The sequence below is a fragment of the Podarcis liolepis genome (genome assembly GCF_965112155.1).
Source record: "Podarcis liolepis genome assembly, chromosome: 15".
NCBI classification, from domain to species: Eukaryota; Metazoa; Chordata; class Lepidosauria; order Squamata; family Lacertidae; genus Podarcis; species Podarcis liolepis.
In genome coordinates this window covers 38002066-38019778 of record NC_139566.1, presented here as the reverse complement: position 1 = coordinate 38019778, position 17713 = coordinate 38002066, and positions in this window count along the sequence as shown.

Genomic DNA, 17713 nt, shown 5'->3' with positions numbered 1-17713 from the left:
GGACAGTGCTTCAACACAACAAACATGAGGTTAATACCTCCTTTGGCTTGAAAACTGTAAAGTAGGAAGTACAGCTGCCTAGAATCCTCCATGTGAGTCCCCAGGCATCTTCCAGTTCTGCCAGTTCTCAGCGGATCCCTGGAGTTTCAAAAGCCCCACAAGCCGCACCTTTGGTAAACAATTGTTTCTTCAACATGCTGAGAGATTCAGATAAACAATTGTTTCTTCAACATGCTGGCAGCTTCTGAAAGGGAACCAGGAATGAGTAATCAATAACATAAAATTGAAATAAAAAAATTCCTTCCAGTAGCACCTTAAAGACCAACTGAGTTAGTTCTTGGTATGAGCTTTCGTGTGCATGCACACTTCTTCAGATACACTGAAACAGAAGTTGCCAGACCCTTCTATATAGTGAGAAGGTGGGGAGGGGTATTACTCAGAAGGGTGGTGGGAATGGGAGATTGGCAGATAGCTGAGATGAGCCTGTTGACGACTCTTAACGACTGCAATAGGTCTTACAGGAAAAGGCAAGGGGTGAGAAGGTGAGAAATGGCTTAGTCATGTATAATGAGATAAGAATCCAATGTCTTTGTTCAGCCCAGGTCTCTAAGCACATAAGCACATTGGTCTTTAAGGTGCTACTGGAAGGAGTTTTTTTTATTTTGACTATGGCAGACCAACACGGCTACCTATCTGTAAATAAAATTGAAACAAATACACCACCCTCTTCTTGCACCTTCCTGCACTTGCTACAATTCCCTGCAAATGCAAACTTCCACGCAACATGTTGTGCGCATTCAGACTATATCCTTTGCAGCTTTGTGGAGTCAATTAGTCCTGTGAGCCAGAGATTCTGCACCTTCACTTTTAAGGAAGTGACAGAACGAATGGCTGAAATCCCTGGTCTGGTACCCAAATTCTGTGATGATAACCTCAGGCTCCAGGCAGTTGGATTCAAAGGGGGTTGTTTTCAGCTCAAGTGAGCCAGGAGCAAATGACTGCTGGCATCCATCCATCTAAAGCAGGCTTCCTCAACCTTGGGTCTCCAGATGTTTTTGGCCTACAACTCCCATGATCCCTAGCTAACAGGACCAGTGGTCAGGGATGATGGGAATTGTAGTCCCAAAACATCTGAGTTTCCCTATGAGTTTGCTTTGAGACTCCTTAGGGTAGTGACAAAGCGGGATATCAAATCCAAACTCTTCTTCTTCTTCTATGCCTGATCTAGAGAGACAAAGGACCTCTGGTGATGAAGTGAAATCACTGCCTTAGCACCACCCAAGTGACCTCCTGCAGGCACAAGCCTGGGCAGCGTGCATAGAGGTCCCAGGCTGCCCAAACTACAAGACCCCTCTACAGCACGTGCAGAAACCACCTTCTTGACCATTGGACCCACTATAGGTTTTGTCCACTCCATCTGGTAGAGCCTGTCTTCACATGCCTGTCTTCACGGCCTCAGCCCAGTATACTTGAAGGAGCATCTCCACCCCCATCGTTCAGCCCGGACACTGAGGTCCAGCGCCGAGGGCCTTCTGGCGGTTCCCTCATTGTGAGAAGTGAGGTTACAGGGAACCAGACAGAGGGCCTTCTCGGTAGTGGCGCCCGCCCTGTGGAACACCCTCCCTTCAGATGTGAAGGAAATAAGCAGCTATCCTATCTTTAAAAGACATCTGAAGGCAGCCCTGTTTAGGGAAGTTTTTAATATTTAATGCTGTATTGTTTTTAACACTCAACTGGGAGCCGCCCAGAGTGGCTGGGGAAACTCAGCCAGGTGGGCAGGGTATAAATAATAAATTATTATTATTGTTATTATTATGCAGCAGAAGTCCCTAACTCACCGAGGGTTTGAGACCCATCAGCTACCCTCAGCTGGTTTAGCTGGCCAGTCGAAGTCATTCCCGGGGGGTGGCCGCGGTTGCATGCTGACAGCTTCTAGGAGCCACAGGTGAGAGCTGAGTGCAGGGTAGGGACCAAAGGTGGACAAACTACCTCAGAAGGAGCACAATGTGTCCCCCACCAGAGGTACTGCCCCTCCCAAAACACCCCATACATCTCCCAGGAGCAGATACATGGTCCAAAACAGACAGGGATTGAGTTCTCGAACCAGGTGCAAAACCTGGCAGGACTCAAGATCCAAATAAGCAGTCGAGGAAACAGACCAAGAACATGGACAAGGTGCTCACACCAAGAAGCTCTGAGATTGGGTCTTTATAGGGCTAGGTGGTTGAAATGGAAGTCTAAATGGAGTGTTGTCATGCCTGACTCTGCAATGCTGCTGCTGTCATGCTTGACAGAATACTGGGCTGGGACTGGCAGGCCACTGGCGAAAGTTGGGTGAGCCAGGTCAGGCCACCAGGTCAGTCCCTCCTCACCCATGCCATACAGAGATTATATTAAGTAGGAAACTTATTTTCAAAAAAATTTTGGAAAGAAATCCATTGAGTTGTACAAAGATGATTTTGCTAAGTGTCATAAAATATAGAATCTCCCTGTGGACAGCTTTCTGTTAGATAACTATCATGAAATGCTGGGTTATATAATGGATTGAAATATATATGTGTTATTGGAAGACTTACTAATGGACGACTGCTCTCCTGCCTCTACCCACAAGCCCAGAAATGGAGCTAAAATATGGTTTGATAACCAGAGCTGGGGAAAAGAAAGGAGAGAGAAAAAGCATTGGGGTGGCAACAGACATGGAGGGGGGGAGGATTATGATTGAGTTACAGTGGAGGAGTTTCCAGCACGTCTTTAATGGCGTGTAATATCTTCCCGTTCTCTGGATATTGTGATAAACAAAAAGATTTACAAGAGGCTTCAAGCGAGGAGGGTCATAGGCAATTTGGTTCGATGGTTCTGCAGTATCAGTCGGTGTTTCTGTAACATCATATTGTTGTAAATTGGCATGCGCTTTTCTTACAGACCAGCGGCAAATGCATTTTCTTAAACAAAAACAAAAACAAAACAAAACCCCGAATCATTTGCTCTTGGTAAAAGAAATAAGAGTTAACACACACTCATTTTTGTTCTGTTGTGTTTTAGTTTTCATTCTGCATATGTCATAGGAACACAGGGTGTTGCTTGATACTCAGATGGGCAGGCAGTGGCTTTCCCAACCCGACCTGGAGATGCCGAGGAATGAACCTGGGACCTTCTCCATGCAAAGCAGGTACTGTACCTCTTGTTAGTTTCTGTTTGCCACTGTGCAGAGCTTTTGGAGTCACAGGACTCTGTTTACATTCCAGAGACAGTCCAGACTGTTGGAAGTCTCACGGGAGATGGGAGACGGATGTGACGTTAGTGGTTAGGATGTATTTTTCTTTGCTGTCTGTGTAGCGAGAAATAAAACTCTTTAGCCATGTAGCCATAAATCTCATCCCTTCCGCTTGCTGCTTTGATTCTCTGCTGGATGGGAATGTGCCTGAGGCCTCATCAAAGGCTCAGGTCATTAATTATCGTCAGGAGGTGATTCCGAAGGACTCAGCCGGAGGAAAATGAGCTTTATCAGCTTGGCCAAGCAGAGATCCCGACACCTCTGAGCTGTGGCCCTTCCATGGAAGTAAATAATAATAATAATAATAATAATAATAATAATAATAATAATAATAATAATAATTTATTTATACCCTGCCCATCTGGCTGGGCTTCCCCAGCCACTCTGGGAGGCTTCCAACAAAATATTAAAATACAGTAATTAATCAAATATTAAAAGCTTCCCTAAACAGGGCTGCCTTAAGATGTCATCTAAATGTCTGGTAGTTGTTTTTCTCTTTGACATCTGGTGGGAGGGTGTTCCACAGGGCGGGTGCCACTACCAAGAAGGCCCTCTGCCTGGTTCCCTGTAACTTGGCTTCTCACAGGGAGGGAACCGCCAGAAAACCCTCGGTGTCCGGGTATAACAATGGGGGTGGAGACGCTCCTTCAGATATACTTGGCCGAGGCCGTTTAGGGTTTTAAAGGTCAGCACCAACACTTCGAATTGTGCTCAGAAATGTACTGGGAGCCAATGTAGGTCTTTCAAGACTGGTGTTATGTGGTCTCGGCGGCCGCTCCCAGTCACCAGTCTAGCTGCTGCATTCTGGATTAGTTGTGGTTTCTGGGTCACCTTCAAAGGTAGCCCCACATAGAGCGCATTGCAGTAGTCCAAGCAAGAGATAACCAGAGCATGCACCAGAGCAAGCAGATATGAACGTAGCGTCACACAACCAACTAGCTGGCATCTGGTGCTTTCTGGGGCGACCATTAAAAAAAAATCACATACCTTCAAGCAATTAAATGTTCGTTATTTCATATAGCAACACAGAGTGAGGAGAGAGAGAGAGCAGCTTCGTTTTGTTTCCTACTCCTGGCTCCATGAATGCTTTCCTACTTAAGACCTAGCCTGAGTTTTCTGGGTGTTGGAGCAATGTTGGAGCTTCCCTTCTTTGATTTTGCAGACTAAATTACCACCTGGAGCTGTCCAGGGTGCTGATCACCTTGCTTCCTTGCCTTTAGGACAGGCATGTCCAAAGTCCATTTCAGGGGGCCTAATCCTGAACAACTTCAATCCTAAAAAAAAGGTCAACAACTTTGGTCGGCCCTTTGGTCAACCCTAACGGCCCTTCACTTCATCAGATCTGGCCCTCTTTGAAAAAAGTTTGGACACCACTGCTTTAGGACTTTGACCCCTGCTTTGTCTGAGCTTGTCTTGCTGGATCTTGACTCTGCTTCCTGGATCTGGATCTCCTGCTACTGGTATCTACTGGCTACTGCCGCTACTGGCCCTGGAGCCCCTGCCTAGCAGAAGCTCCCCACCTTCTTATGCTGATAGGGCTTTGCAGCTGTTCAAGTAGTTTGTCCAGTCATTTTAATGACTATTTGTGTTGCTTTCCATTGTGGTTTATGTTTCCAGATTTATTCTTGCATGCTACCTTGATGTCGCGTGATATGGTGGCATAGAAATACTTTTATAGATAAATGTAAAATAAATACAGTAGAAGGAAGATAAAACAAGCAAATCGAGAAGGTGGGATAAGACCCGTTAGTGCAAAAATAATAATAATAATAAGTTCCTGCTGATTCAGTGGAGGCAATTCTCTCCATAAAACTGCATACTTCACAGAAGGAAAATAGACTTGCCACCCTTTCTCCCCCTTTTTTGCAGGAAGAATTATTTCGCTAAAGTGATGTACTGAAGCAAAAGAAGAACAAACAAGCCAAAGCCTCTGGTAAATCAAATAAGCCAAGAAATGAACAGTGAAGAAGACTGTGTTTGGGGAGTAAAAGAAAAACTCAAATAAGGAACACAAATGCTTCCAAAAGCATTATATCTATATAGGACAACCTACTGTATCTCCCACTGGATTAGATGCTCTGAAAGGAAACTACAGCCAGTCTGCCCTCCCCCATCAGGTAAACTGAGGCACCAATAAGGGCCACTCCTGAATGGTTCCTCTATGTATTTTTTGAGATGCACTGTAACTACAAAAAGTGAGATCATTTACAGGGATGAATACATTAATGTATTTTTTAATGTTCTGACATTCAGAATCTAGCCTTCTCTTTTTTTACGAGCAGTCAGAGCAGAACTTTTTCCACCCATGGGCCACAGTCCCTTCTGGACAGTCTCCTGAGGGCCACATGCTAGTGGTGGGAGGGGCCAAAGTGGGCGGAGTAACACACACAAGTTTCACTTTTGGACTGTAGCCTCATTTCTGCACACAGGAACACACCCCTCTCTGTCCTCCATCCATACAAACAAAAGGCGTTACTGGAGTTCAAGGACACATTCCAAGCAGGCAAAAGCAGTCAAGGAGGTTGCAGGTCAAGAATGGTGAAAACTGTGGCTGAGGAAGGGCTGTGGCTTGCAGAGAGCCCTGAGGGCCAGACGGAAAGGCAAGCAGGGCTGCATTTGGCCTCTGGGTTTGAGGTTCCGCATCCCCATGATTTTAGTATTGCACTGTGATCCTCTGGATTCTTCATAATCTCTCTGTGGCTTTTGATATTGTCAGCCCAATGGGTTGTCTCTGCAGGAGCTCATCCAGGCTGGCCATTGGATCCTTCTGGGCAGAAAGGTGTGTAAGAAGACTTCCTGTCCCAGTTGAGTTTCATTTGAGAAATGTGGTCCTCTTGAGCACTGCTGTGCTCCTGCATCTATGATGATGATGTGAGCCTGACATCTGGCTTGCTCTTTGAGCCTGCCACCTAGTTTATCCTTCAGCCTGACTTGTCCCACAGCTTCTGGTTCCCAGCTTTTGGCTCACCTCATACTGGTACCCATGGCCCAGGCTTTAATAGTTAGCTTCCCTGGCCTTGGAACCCAACAGCTTGAAGCTAACTTTGCCTGAAGCCTGGCAGGATGGAGGTTGCTGGAATCCACCCCGAGAAAGAAATCAAAAGGCATTTGGCAGAGAAAGAGAGAGAGAAGTCTTCCCATAATGCTACACATCAGCTACTCAGTTACCCCCGCCGAAGGAACACTTAAATGGATGCTATGAAGATAAAAATGTCCCCTTAAGCATACTGGTGTGACACGCTCTGCCAATGGACAAGCCACATTAACAAGACTGCCATTTCCACAAGGTGACATGAAGCATCTGACAATTAAATTGGTTCCTGTCCCTCTCTGGACAGTGTGCAATTTTCTATCTTTCTCCCCATCGATAGAAAATGCAAAATGCCCATTAAAGGTCCATAATGAGAGGGCAACAGTTCATCAGTAGCCTCATGTAAAATCTCATATGCAAGCAAAGACGTACAAATAGAAACACACACACACACAGAGAGAGAGAGAGAAATAATGTTTGCACTTAATTTATTTCCAAGGATGGATTAAGAGGGGGGAAAGATGAGGTTCCGCCTCTGGTTTATTGACCTCCTGGGTTCCTTATGGCAATAATTCGTGCATCAAGTACCAGCCAGCTTTTTTACAAATGAAAAAGGGAGACCATTATAATTGCCTTCTATGAAGGACTCAAACTCAGGTTGTGGTTCTTACCAAAATCTTGAATGCCCAGATTGGTGTGGTGCATAGGCAAGATGCAGTTCAAAGTCACAGCAAGGGCTATGCAAGCACAGACATTGATCCAACAGTGACACATGCCCTGCCACAACTTAGCATGGCAAGTGGTTCTGTTCCTTAGAACCAGGAAGCAACCTGGCATTTTGCCGAGAAGGCTGAACCAATTTTTGAAGGAGCTTTCACAGGAGGGGAGTCTGAGGAACTGGGGCAGGTAGTGGCAATGAAAGATGAAGTTCTAGGCCTAACAGGCAAAATAAGAAAGGACAAATCACCAGGTCTGTATGGCAAATGTGAAGAAGGCAAATGTGAAATTCCTGATCTTCTAACAAAAATATGTAACTTGTCCCTCAGATCAGCCTCTATGCCTGAGGACTGGAAAGTAGCCAATGTAGTGCCGATTTTTAAAAAGAAATCTAGGGGGGGATCCTGGAAACCACAGGCTGGTTACCTTAGTGTCTGTCCTGGGAGAACTGGTGGCAAGTATTATTAAGGATGAAATAACCAAGCATATAGAGGGAAAAGCCCAGCTGAAGCAGAGTTAGCATGGCTTCTGCAAGCGCAAGTCCCGTCTCACAAACCTGTTGGAGTTCTTTGAGTGTGTCAGCAACCATATAGACAGTTGACATAGTGTACTTGGGCTTTCAAAAAGCTTTTGACAAGTTACCTCTCCAAAGATTCCAGAGTAAGCTTGGCAGTTGTGGAATAAGAGGAGAGGTCCTCTTGTGGATCAGGAATTGGTTAAATAGCAGAAGAGATGTAGAAAGTGGAGTCCCCTAAGGATCAATATTAGGGCCTGTTCTTTTTAACTTGTTCATAAATGATCCAGAGTTAGGGGTGAGCAGTGAAGTGGCCAGGTTTGCTGAAAATACTAAATTTGTCCAGGGTTATTAAAACAAAAAGAGATTGTCAAGAGCTCCAGAAGAATCTCTTCAAACTGAGCAAATAGGTAGTAAAATAGCAAATGCAATTCAAGGCAAAGAAGTGTAAAGTGAGGCAATTGGGGGCATAAAATCTTAGTTTCACATATACGCTCATGAGGTCTCATGCCTGGGTGTTCTGAACTGTCACTGATGGACTAGGAACAAGATCCTGGGGTCATAGTAGATAGCTTACTGAAGGCATCAACCCAGTGTGCAATGGCCATTGAAAGGCAAATTCCATGCTAGGGATCGTTGGGGATGAAATTGGGGAGGGGGGACCCTGCCAATATCATAATCCAGAGCATAGGTGGGGAAAACTAGAATTAGTTGGTTGCGCCTGTCATTGGCTCGGAGTCTGCCTACCAGAGCCATTTTTACCCGGGGTGCAAGGGGTGCGGTGCACCCGGGCGCCAAATTCTGTGGGGCGCCAAATTATTGCCTACTGCATACCAGTCCCTCTCGATCGGCGGCAGTGAAAAGCAACGGGGCGTTGGGTGGATCTTTGCACCCCGGGAGCGCATATTCTAAAGACGGCCCTGCCACCTACACTTGAACTCCCCGCTTTCTGCCCCACCATTCCCTCCCATGAACTTATTTCAATTATTAGCTCCTCTTAGCATCCAAGACTCTGACTTTTCTCAGTCAATTGCTCTGTCAAAACCATTCAGCCTTAACACACACACACACACAAACCAACTGCGTTCTAGTTGTAAGAAGGCATTTATCTCGGAGCATTTTTGTGGCGGCGTGACATTGCTTAGCAACACCACGCAGGGTGAAGTTTCAAGTAAGTAGCTTCAGAATCTCTTTCTTAATAGGAGTTGCATCACTTGGTAGTTGACATGACTCCAGGCGGATCAACATTTCCCTGCAGAGGGATGCAAAGTGAGTATACATACGCTGGAGGCAAATGCGTTTAGTAATAATGGTAAAGGATGGTCACTTGCAGAGAAGTCGCCATGTTCGGCAACTCCAGCTCAGGTTTGCGGGGGAAGTGGGACACATATTCTTTTAGCACCTGGAGTTTCACCATGGAGCCCCCTTCAACCCTCCAGCAGGGGCAATCCCAGAATCACAGTCTTACAGCAGTCCAGTCAAAATAGAGGACCAGTGTTTTATTTATTTATCGCATTTATAATCCAGCTTTCCTCCAAGGAGCTCGAGGTGGTGTACATAGCTTTCCTCTTCCCCACTTTATCCTCACAACAACCCTGTTGTGATGGCCTGGGACTTGGGCTCAGGCTCGGAACCAGAGGAGACTCAGTCTGCACTGGATCCTTTGCCTCAGGCATCATCTGAACCAAGTCTGGGGCTTGATCCTGAAGAGTTCCAGTCTGCACAGGTTCCCCTGCAACAAACACCAGCTGGGCCGAGTCAGGGGCCTGAGCCTGCCCTGGCTCCAGATGTGGGGATTACGTCGTTGCCTTCAGCTGGGCCATCACTTACAGCTGCTCCACTACTGGTTTAGTCAGGGGAGGCTGAGGCGGCCCCTGGGTCTAGTAACCCACCGACATCTCCTGAGCTGCAGAGACTAAGGTCTGAGAGAAGGAGAGATCTGAGTACTCGCAGGAGGAGTGCTCGCCTTCAGGCGAAACAGGAAGATGAGTCACCCGGGGATCAGGACCGGCCGCTGCCCCGACAAAAATAAAAGGCTGTTGGGCCCTGCCCCAGGTTGCGGGAGCAACATTGCTGTGTGCTAGATCCTGCACCTGTCCTTGTCTGGTTTCCTGCCTCATGTCCTGCCTTGACCCTGTCAGGCTGACTCCTAGTGGAACCTTTGGATTCTGGTCTGGTCCTGGACCATGTTTTACAGGTTACGCCCTGGCCCAGCACACCTGTGAAGGTAAGGTAGGCTGAGAGGCAGTGACCGGCCCAAGGTCACACCCAGAGAGTTTCATGAGTGAGGATTCAAACCCAGGTCTCTGAGACCCAAGTCAGGCATGGATGCAAAGTTGTTGCTCAAGCACTTTGTGTCCACAAACAGGGGGAAATGATGTGTAGGTTTAGTTCTCCACATTTCTACACCAATTTGAAAAATCCTCATGAAAATTCATCAGCATTTTGGTGCTAATTCTCCCCAAGCAAATCCCCCACAAAACACAGTCCCTCAAAACAAAAACAACACACCACCCCCTGCAAACAAACAAACAAACAAACAAACAAACAAACCCTAAAGCAACCTTTTGTTGGACTCTTGACAACCCTGACTGAAAGTTTCTGCACAGACATGTTTGCTTTCATCGTAGAGGAGAAGGAAATATAACTTCCAGTGCTGCAGATCTGCCCATTTTAAATGTGATGATGATGATGATGATAAATAATAATAAATTTTATTTATACCCCGCCCTCCCCGGCCAGAGCCGAGCTCAGGGCGGCTAACACCAGTAAAATTACAATAAAAACATAATGAGGGTGGGGCCAATTTAAAATACAGGTTAAAATACAATTTAAAATGCAGCTTCATTTTAAAAGTAGCCCATAGATCAAAACCATAAGGGGAGGGAAACATAAGGGTCAGACTGAGTCCAAACCAAAGGCCAGACAGAACAGCTCTGTCTTGCAGGCCCTGTGGAAAGATGTCAAGTCCCGCAGGGCCCTAGTCTCTTGTGACAGAGCGTTCCACCAAGTCGGGGCCAGTACTGAAAAGGCCCTGGCCCTAGTTGCGAACAATCTAACCACCTTGCAACTTGGGACCTCCAAAATGTTGTCATTTGTGGACCTTAAGGTCCTCCATGGAGCATACCAGGAGAGGTGGTCCCGTAGGTACATGGGTCCTGGGCCGATGTAATTTGATGCCACTTTAAAACTAGTTCTAGTTGGTGACCTGGTGAGAATGAAAACCTGAAGCCAGCCTGGGTAGGGAGTTGGACCTGTGAGACCAGTGATTGAATCCCCACTTGACCACGAAGCTCATTGGGTGTGACTTTGGGTCAGGCACTGCCTCTCAGCCTAACCAGTGTGGTGTAGTGGTTAAGAGCGGTGGACTCGTAATCTGGGGAACCGGGTTCGCATCCCCACTCCTCCACATGCAGCTGCTGGGTGACCTTGGGCTAGTCACACTTCTCTGAAGTCTCTCAGCCCCACTCACCTCACAGAGGGTTTGTTGTGGGAGAGGAAGGGAAAGGAGAATGTTAGCCGCTTTGAGACTCCTTCAGGTAGTGATAAAGCGGAATATCAAATCCAAACTCCTCTTCTAACCTACCTCATAGGGTTGTTGTGGGGATTAAATGAGGAGGCGAGAGAACCACATACAATATGTCACCTTAAGCTCCTTCATTAAACATAAACAAAAAGTGGCTTAATTGCTTAGCAGCCATATGCACTGAATGGAAAATGCTGAATGTCGTTGGTGGGCTTTAACATACACCACCACAACTGGACAATTTAATTTTCCAATTACAGTGACGCGTGCCGGACGTATTTGTTGCGTTAAATATGTGCCTCAGCTTTTCCACTGACTGCTCTGTGATCATGCCTTCTCTCGCTGTTAAATTCTGGATGGTTCTAATCAGCTAATCCGCTGAGCAGCGATAGCTTCCGCCCCTTCCCCAACCCCCAGCCCATCAGCAGTTGTGCTCAGCCAGCCAGCCAGCCAGCCAGCCATTGTGAAGGGAAACAGGGAAATGTGCTTCCTTCCTGAAATATAATGGCAAGGCAAATCAGGTCCTAAGCGAGAAGCACAGGGCAGAGAGATCGTTCGGTCAGTAGAGCACAAGAATCTTAATTTCAGGATTGTGTGCTTGAAGCCCATGTTCGCCGAAAAGAATCTTGCATTGCAGGGGCTTGGATTAAATGACCCCTGTGGTCCCTTCCAACTCTACAATTCTATTACTCTGTAACCTCGGAAGCTGACTTGGGCTGAGCCAGACCATTGGTCCAGTTAGTCCAGCATTACCTACACTGGACTAGCAGCAACTCTCTGCAGTTTCAGACAGATAATTTTGTCAGTTTGCATTTCTTAGTACAGAAAGTATTGATCTGATCTTTCCTATTCTACTTAGTTCAAGGGTGTTCTGGAAGCTTTTTTTCTATGTGAAAGAAGCAGGCAACAGGTTTCTGATGTTTGGGTTATTCCTTCCGGGAAGCTGAGTGCAGATGGTTTAAACTGCTTCTGTTATCCTTCCTGTCAAGGTCATGCTGACTATAATAGTCAGGCCAGAAGGAGCCTGGGCTTCCCTCGCTTTCTCTTTCTATCTCTTTGTTGTGGTGTGGTGTTCTGTTCTGTATACAGGGGTACCTTGGTTTTAGAACATAATCTGTTCCAGAAGACTGTTCCGCTTCTGAAACATTTGGAAACCAATGCGCAAAGGGCCGTCTGCAATTTCAATTGAGAAAAATAGGGGAGGTGGGGAATGCAATGGAAACTGTTTGACTTCTGGGGCGTGTTCGAAAACAGAAGCAATTACTTCTGGGTTTACGGCATTCGAAAACCGAAATGTTCAGCTTCCGAGATGCTCAGAAACCGAGGTAACACTGTATCTCTGGTTATGAACGTAATTCGCTCCGGAGGTCCATTCTTAACCTGAAACCATTCTTAACCTGAGGTACCACTTTAGCTAATGGGGCCTCCCACTGCCGCCATGCCACTGCCACACAAGTTCTGTTCCCGTTCTTAACCCAAGGTATTACGAGGTTAGCGAAGTCTGTAACCCGAAGTGTTTGTAACCTGAGGTGTTTGTAACCCAAAGTACCACTGTATAGTGTTAAGGTTTAGTCTTATAAGTTATTGTTAAGTTTAGAGAAGTCTGCTGCAACTGGATTTCTTATGGACTGTGCCAGTCCTGAATGCATTGGATCTGTGACCATTATGCTCATTTGCCTTCAGTAGCAGTAAAGCTCTGCTGGATGAAGTACAATTGCCTCTGGTCTATTTTTGGGAAACTCTGCAATGTGTTTATGTTTTCGTCCACACATTCGGCAAATTTTCCTTTACAATTGTAGGCTAGTTTCTACACACACACCCCTCTATATCCTCCTTGAACCAGCTGGATGGCCCCTGGCCAGATCTTTGTGTTACATTAATTTGGTGCGTGGTGTGGTTTGGGTGTGCAGGTGGCATATGAAGCAGCCACAGATGGGGAGCCACTGCAGAGAAGGCCCGTTCTTGTGTTGCCAGCCTCTGCACCTCTCAAGGAGGAGGCACACGAAGGAGGACCTCAGAAGATGATCTCATGATCCGGATAGGTTCAGATGGAAAGAGGCGGATGCTAGCCTTGTGTCACCTTGTAAATATTTCCCTTTGATCCCTGGAAACATGGAGGTGGTTGTTTGCAGATGGTACTTGATAGCCTCTAGTATGAGTGGCCTACCCAGGCAGGACACTGTGAAGGAAAGGGAATAGATACAGACTTCCTCAACCTGTGGGTCCCTAGATGTTGTTGGACTGCAACTCCCATCACCCCTAGCTAGCAAGGCCAGAGCTCAGGGATGATGGGAGTTGTAGTCCAACATCTGGGGACCCACAGGTTGAGAACCACTGGATTAGAAGATTCCTTGTGCCCTTTCATTACAATCTGTAGCGCCAATTTGAAAAATAAGGGTCCCCCTTTCCTGGATCCAAAATTATAGTTTCTTTTAATTGGAAATTCTGAAGGTCTTGTCTGCTCCATTTTACCGGGATTTCTTTGCATCACAGCAGAAGTCCAACAGGCCCCCTGAGAAGGGCCTTCTTGGCACTTTCCCCTACAGCATAATCGTTCCTGACAAGCACGGCCTAATGTAACTTCATATAAAAATGTATGTTATTCACATTCAACATGATTCGACTCCCATCCCGCACCTCTCGTATGCTAACTAATGTTAGCTGGTTAAATAACACGGTTATAATGAAAGATTGATAGCTGAAGAGAATGGAGAAATTAAAAGGTACAGGCAAGCGGAAAAAACCTGCTGAGAATCCTAGCGCAATTTCACAATAAGAGAGGATATGAAAGATGAATGTTTAATCATTTCTGGGTAAGGCCACTTTCCTGGGAAGATTGAGAATCGGCTTTCCGGTAACTCCAGAAAATCCACAAGGCGTTGTGGAGAAAGGTTGCTGCTCAGTATTTGGTTTGAATGCAGAAGGTCTCTGGTTCAATCCCTGGCATCTTCAGGTAAGACTGGGAGAGACCCTTGCCAGAAACCTTGGAGAGATGGTGTTTGTCAGTAAGTCCAGACATTAATAAGGGACGTGGGTGGCGCTGTGGGTTAAACCACAGACCCTAGGACTTGCCGATCAGAAGGTCGGCGGTTTGAATCCCTGTGACGGGGTGAGCTCCCGTTGCTCGGTCCCTGCTCCTGCCAACCTAGAAGTTCAAAAGCACGAAGTGCAAGTAGATAAATAGGTACCACACCATTTACCTTCCCGTCGGAGCGGTACCTATTTATCTACAGTATATCTGAAGGAGCGTCTCCACCCCCATCGTTCTACCCGGACACTGAGGTCCAGCACCGAGGTACTTCTGGCAGTTCCCTCACTGCGAGAAGCCAAGTTACATGGAACCAGGCAGAGGGCCTTCTTGGTACAGTGGTGCCCCGCAAGACGAATGCCTCGCAAGACAAAAAACTCGCTAGACGAAAGGTTTTTTTGTTCGCGATTTGCCTCGCAAGACGAATTCCCCTATGGGCTTGCTTCGCAAGATGAAAACGTCTTGCGACTTTGTTAAACCGTTTAAACCGTGCTTCGCAAGACAAAAAATTCGCTAGACGGCAAAAATTGCGGAACGAATTAATTTCGTCTTGCGGGGCACCACTGTAGTGGCGCCTTCCCTGTGGAACACCCTCCCACCAGATGTCAAAGAGAACAACAACTACCAGGCTTTTAGAAGACATCTGAAGGCAGCCCTGTTTCGGGAAGCTTTTAATGTTTGATGTATTATAGTATTTTAATATTCTTTTGGAAGCCGCCCAGAGTGGCTGGGGAAGCCCAGCCAGATGGGCGGGGTATAAATAATAAATTATTATTATTATTATTATTATTATTATTATTATTATTATTATTATTATTACTTGCACTTTGAAATGCTTTCGAACTGCTAGGTTGGCAGGAGCAGGGTCCAAGCAACAGGAGCTCACCCCGCCGTGGGGATTCAAACCACCAACCTTCTGATCGGCAAGTCATAGGCTCCGTGGTTTAACACACAGTGTCAACCGCGTCCCCACACAGCCAGATGGGCGGGGTATAAATAACAACTTCTTCTTCTTCTTCTTCTTCTTCTTCTTCTTCTTCTTCTTCTTCTTCTTCTTCTTCTTCCCAGGTTATGAGCTGTACTGATGGCACTTTCATAATCTTAATGGCACAGTGAGAGACAGTTTGATGGCACTGGTGGGGGTTAAGTGGTATATTGTAGCCTGGGCATTGGTGGGGGCGGCGTGTTTGCTCACATCTACCTCCTTCACCAGCTGCATCAAGTCTCTGTGACTGCTGAGCCCAGACTCAGCCACTCTCAAAGGCACCGATGTGCCTGTTGAGCTCTTGGAGCTGCTGTCCTGCTTCCAGCATATATAAACACGATGTAATGAGGCCTGCCGACGCTTTCCTTGTGCGCCGATACCCAAAGCTCGTTAGAATCGCTTGCTGGCAGGTCGTGCCTTGTAACTCGAAACAGTGCCAGACCAAAGGCTTATCCGAGAAGGAAGGGTAGCATTGCGGGCTGGCAAGTGGTTCTTTGGGATCAGGGGAGCTTGTATTTCTCTGCCAGAGTGAAGGGCTGTGACACTGGGGAGCGAGAAGGCAGAGAGGAGCACTTTGAACGAGTGCAAGCAGTTGCACATTTAGCCTGTGGCAAGCATATCCTGCCCTGGAAGTATTTTGAATTATTAAAATAAATCTGCCTTGGCACAGCTGAAACAAATGCGGCTTGCTTTCGTCTGCTGCAAGAAAGTGAATTGCCAATCAAGAGCAACAATTCATTCTTCCCCTACCCCTCCGACTTGCTGTCTTCCTCACAACCCAGCCATGTTGCACTGGGATGGAGCCACATTCTTTTACAGTACAGTGGTACCTTGGTTCTCAAACTTAATCCATTCTGGAAGTCCGTTCCAAAACCAAAGCGTTCCAAAACCAAGGTGTGCTTTCCCATAGAAAGTAATGCAAAATGGATCAATCCATTCCAGACTTTTAAAACAACCCCTAAAACAGCAAATGAACATGAATTTTACCCTCTGACGAGACCATTGATCCATAAAATGAAAACAATAAACAATGTAGTGCAGTCGCACAATCAATCAGTCAGTAGCTGAATTGGGTTCCACACAGTCACAAAAACAAAACAAAAAGAGCCGCAAAGACAAAAATGCAAAATAAATAGCAAAAACAGACTGACCTCAGCATAACACTCAAAACGGAAGCGTGCCACTCAAATCAGAAGCATAACACTCAAAACGGAGCACGTTCGGCTTCCGAAAGAAGTTCACAAACCAGAACACTTACTTCTGGGTTTACAGTGTTTGAGTTCCAAGTTGTTTGAGTACCAAGGTACCACTGTACAGTCCTTGATCATAGAGGTAGGCAACCTTCAGGCCTCTCTGCCAGACCCTTGGGTCTCCTCCCAGGCCACACCCATTACTGCCCCTGTTTTGCACCCTCCTTGAGTGCTTTTGCCTGACTAGAACTTGTCCTTGGACTCTGATAGTGTCTCTTGCTTGTCTGGGTAGAGGATACAAAGGGTGAGAGTATGTGTAAGGTAAAGGGACCCCTGACCATTAGGTCCAGTTGTGGCCGACTCTGGGGCTGCAGTGCTCATCTCACTTTATTGACCGAGGGACCCGGTGTACAGCTTCCCGGTCATGTGGCCAGCATGACTAAGCCGCTTCTGGCAAACCGGAAACACTGTTTACCTTCCCGCTGGAGCAGTACCTATTTATCTACTTGCACTTTGATGTGCTTTTGAACTGCTAGGTTGGCAGGAGCAGGGACCGAGCAACAGGAGCTCACCCCGTCATGGGGATTTGAACCGCCGACCTTCTGATCGGCAAGTCCTAGGCTCTGTGGTTTAACCCACCGCGCCACCCACATCCCTGAGAGTATGTGTAGAACCTAGCTATTGTACAAAGGTAAAATTCACATATATTGCTCCTCCCACTCTTGCATGTCCCTCATGGGTAAGTGGCCTGAAAATGGTTCCTCAGCCCGGGTATTAAGAAGTAAATCCACCTGAATTCAATTGGGCTCACTCCCAGGTCAGTGGGTAGGAGATGCATTCTAAAACAGCACCCTTAGTCAGCTACCTGGGAGAAAGCCCCCTTGAACTCAATGGGGCTTATTTCTGTGTGGGTGCATAGTGAGGATTTAAAACTGTTAAGGCTATTTTACTCCCTGAGATAAAAATGCTAAGCCTTGTTAACCCATGCATACTTGCTGCATCCATTAAAACAAGACCACTGATATTAAGGGGAAGATTAGATTAACAGCAGGATTAACCATTAAGCAAAATAAGCACATGCTTAGGGCATCAAGGGAAGAGGGGCAGCACAGAAATTTTCCATTGCCAGAGTTACCATCAATCATATGCAGATACAGATAGGTAGCCGTGTTGGTCTGCCATAGTCAAAATAAAAAAATTCCTTCCAGTAGCACCTTAAAGACCAACTGAGTTAGTTCTTGGTATGAGCTTTCGTGTGCATGCACACTTCTTCAGATACACTGAAACAGAAGTTGCCAGATCCTTCTATATAGTGAGAAGGTGGGGAGGGGTATTACTCAGAAGGGAGGGGTATTACTCATATGATTATTTCATCAATCATATGGTGCAGCTGAAGCACGTTCCACAAAAAAGGCTCCCACGATATGTATGTCACAAGTTCAGTGGGG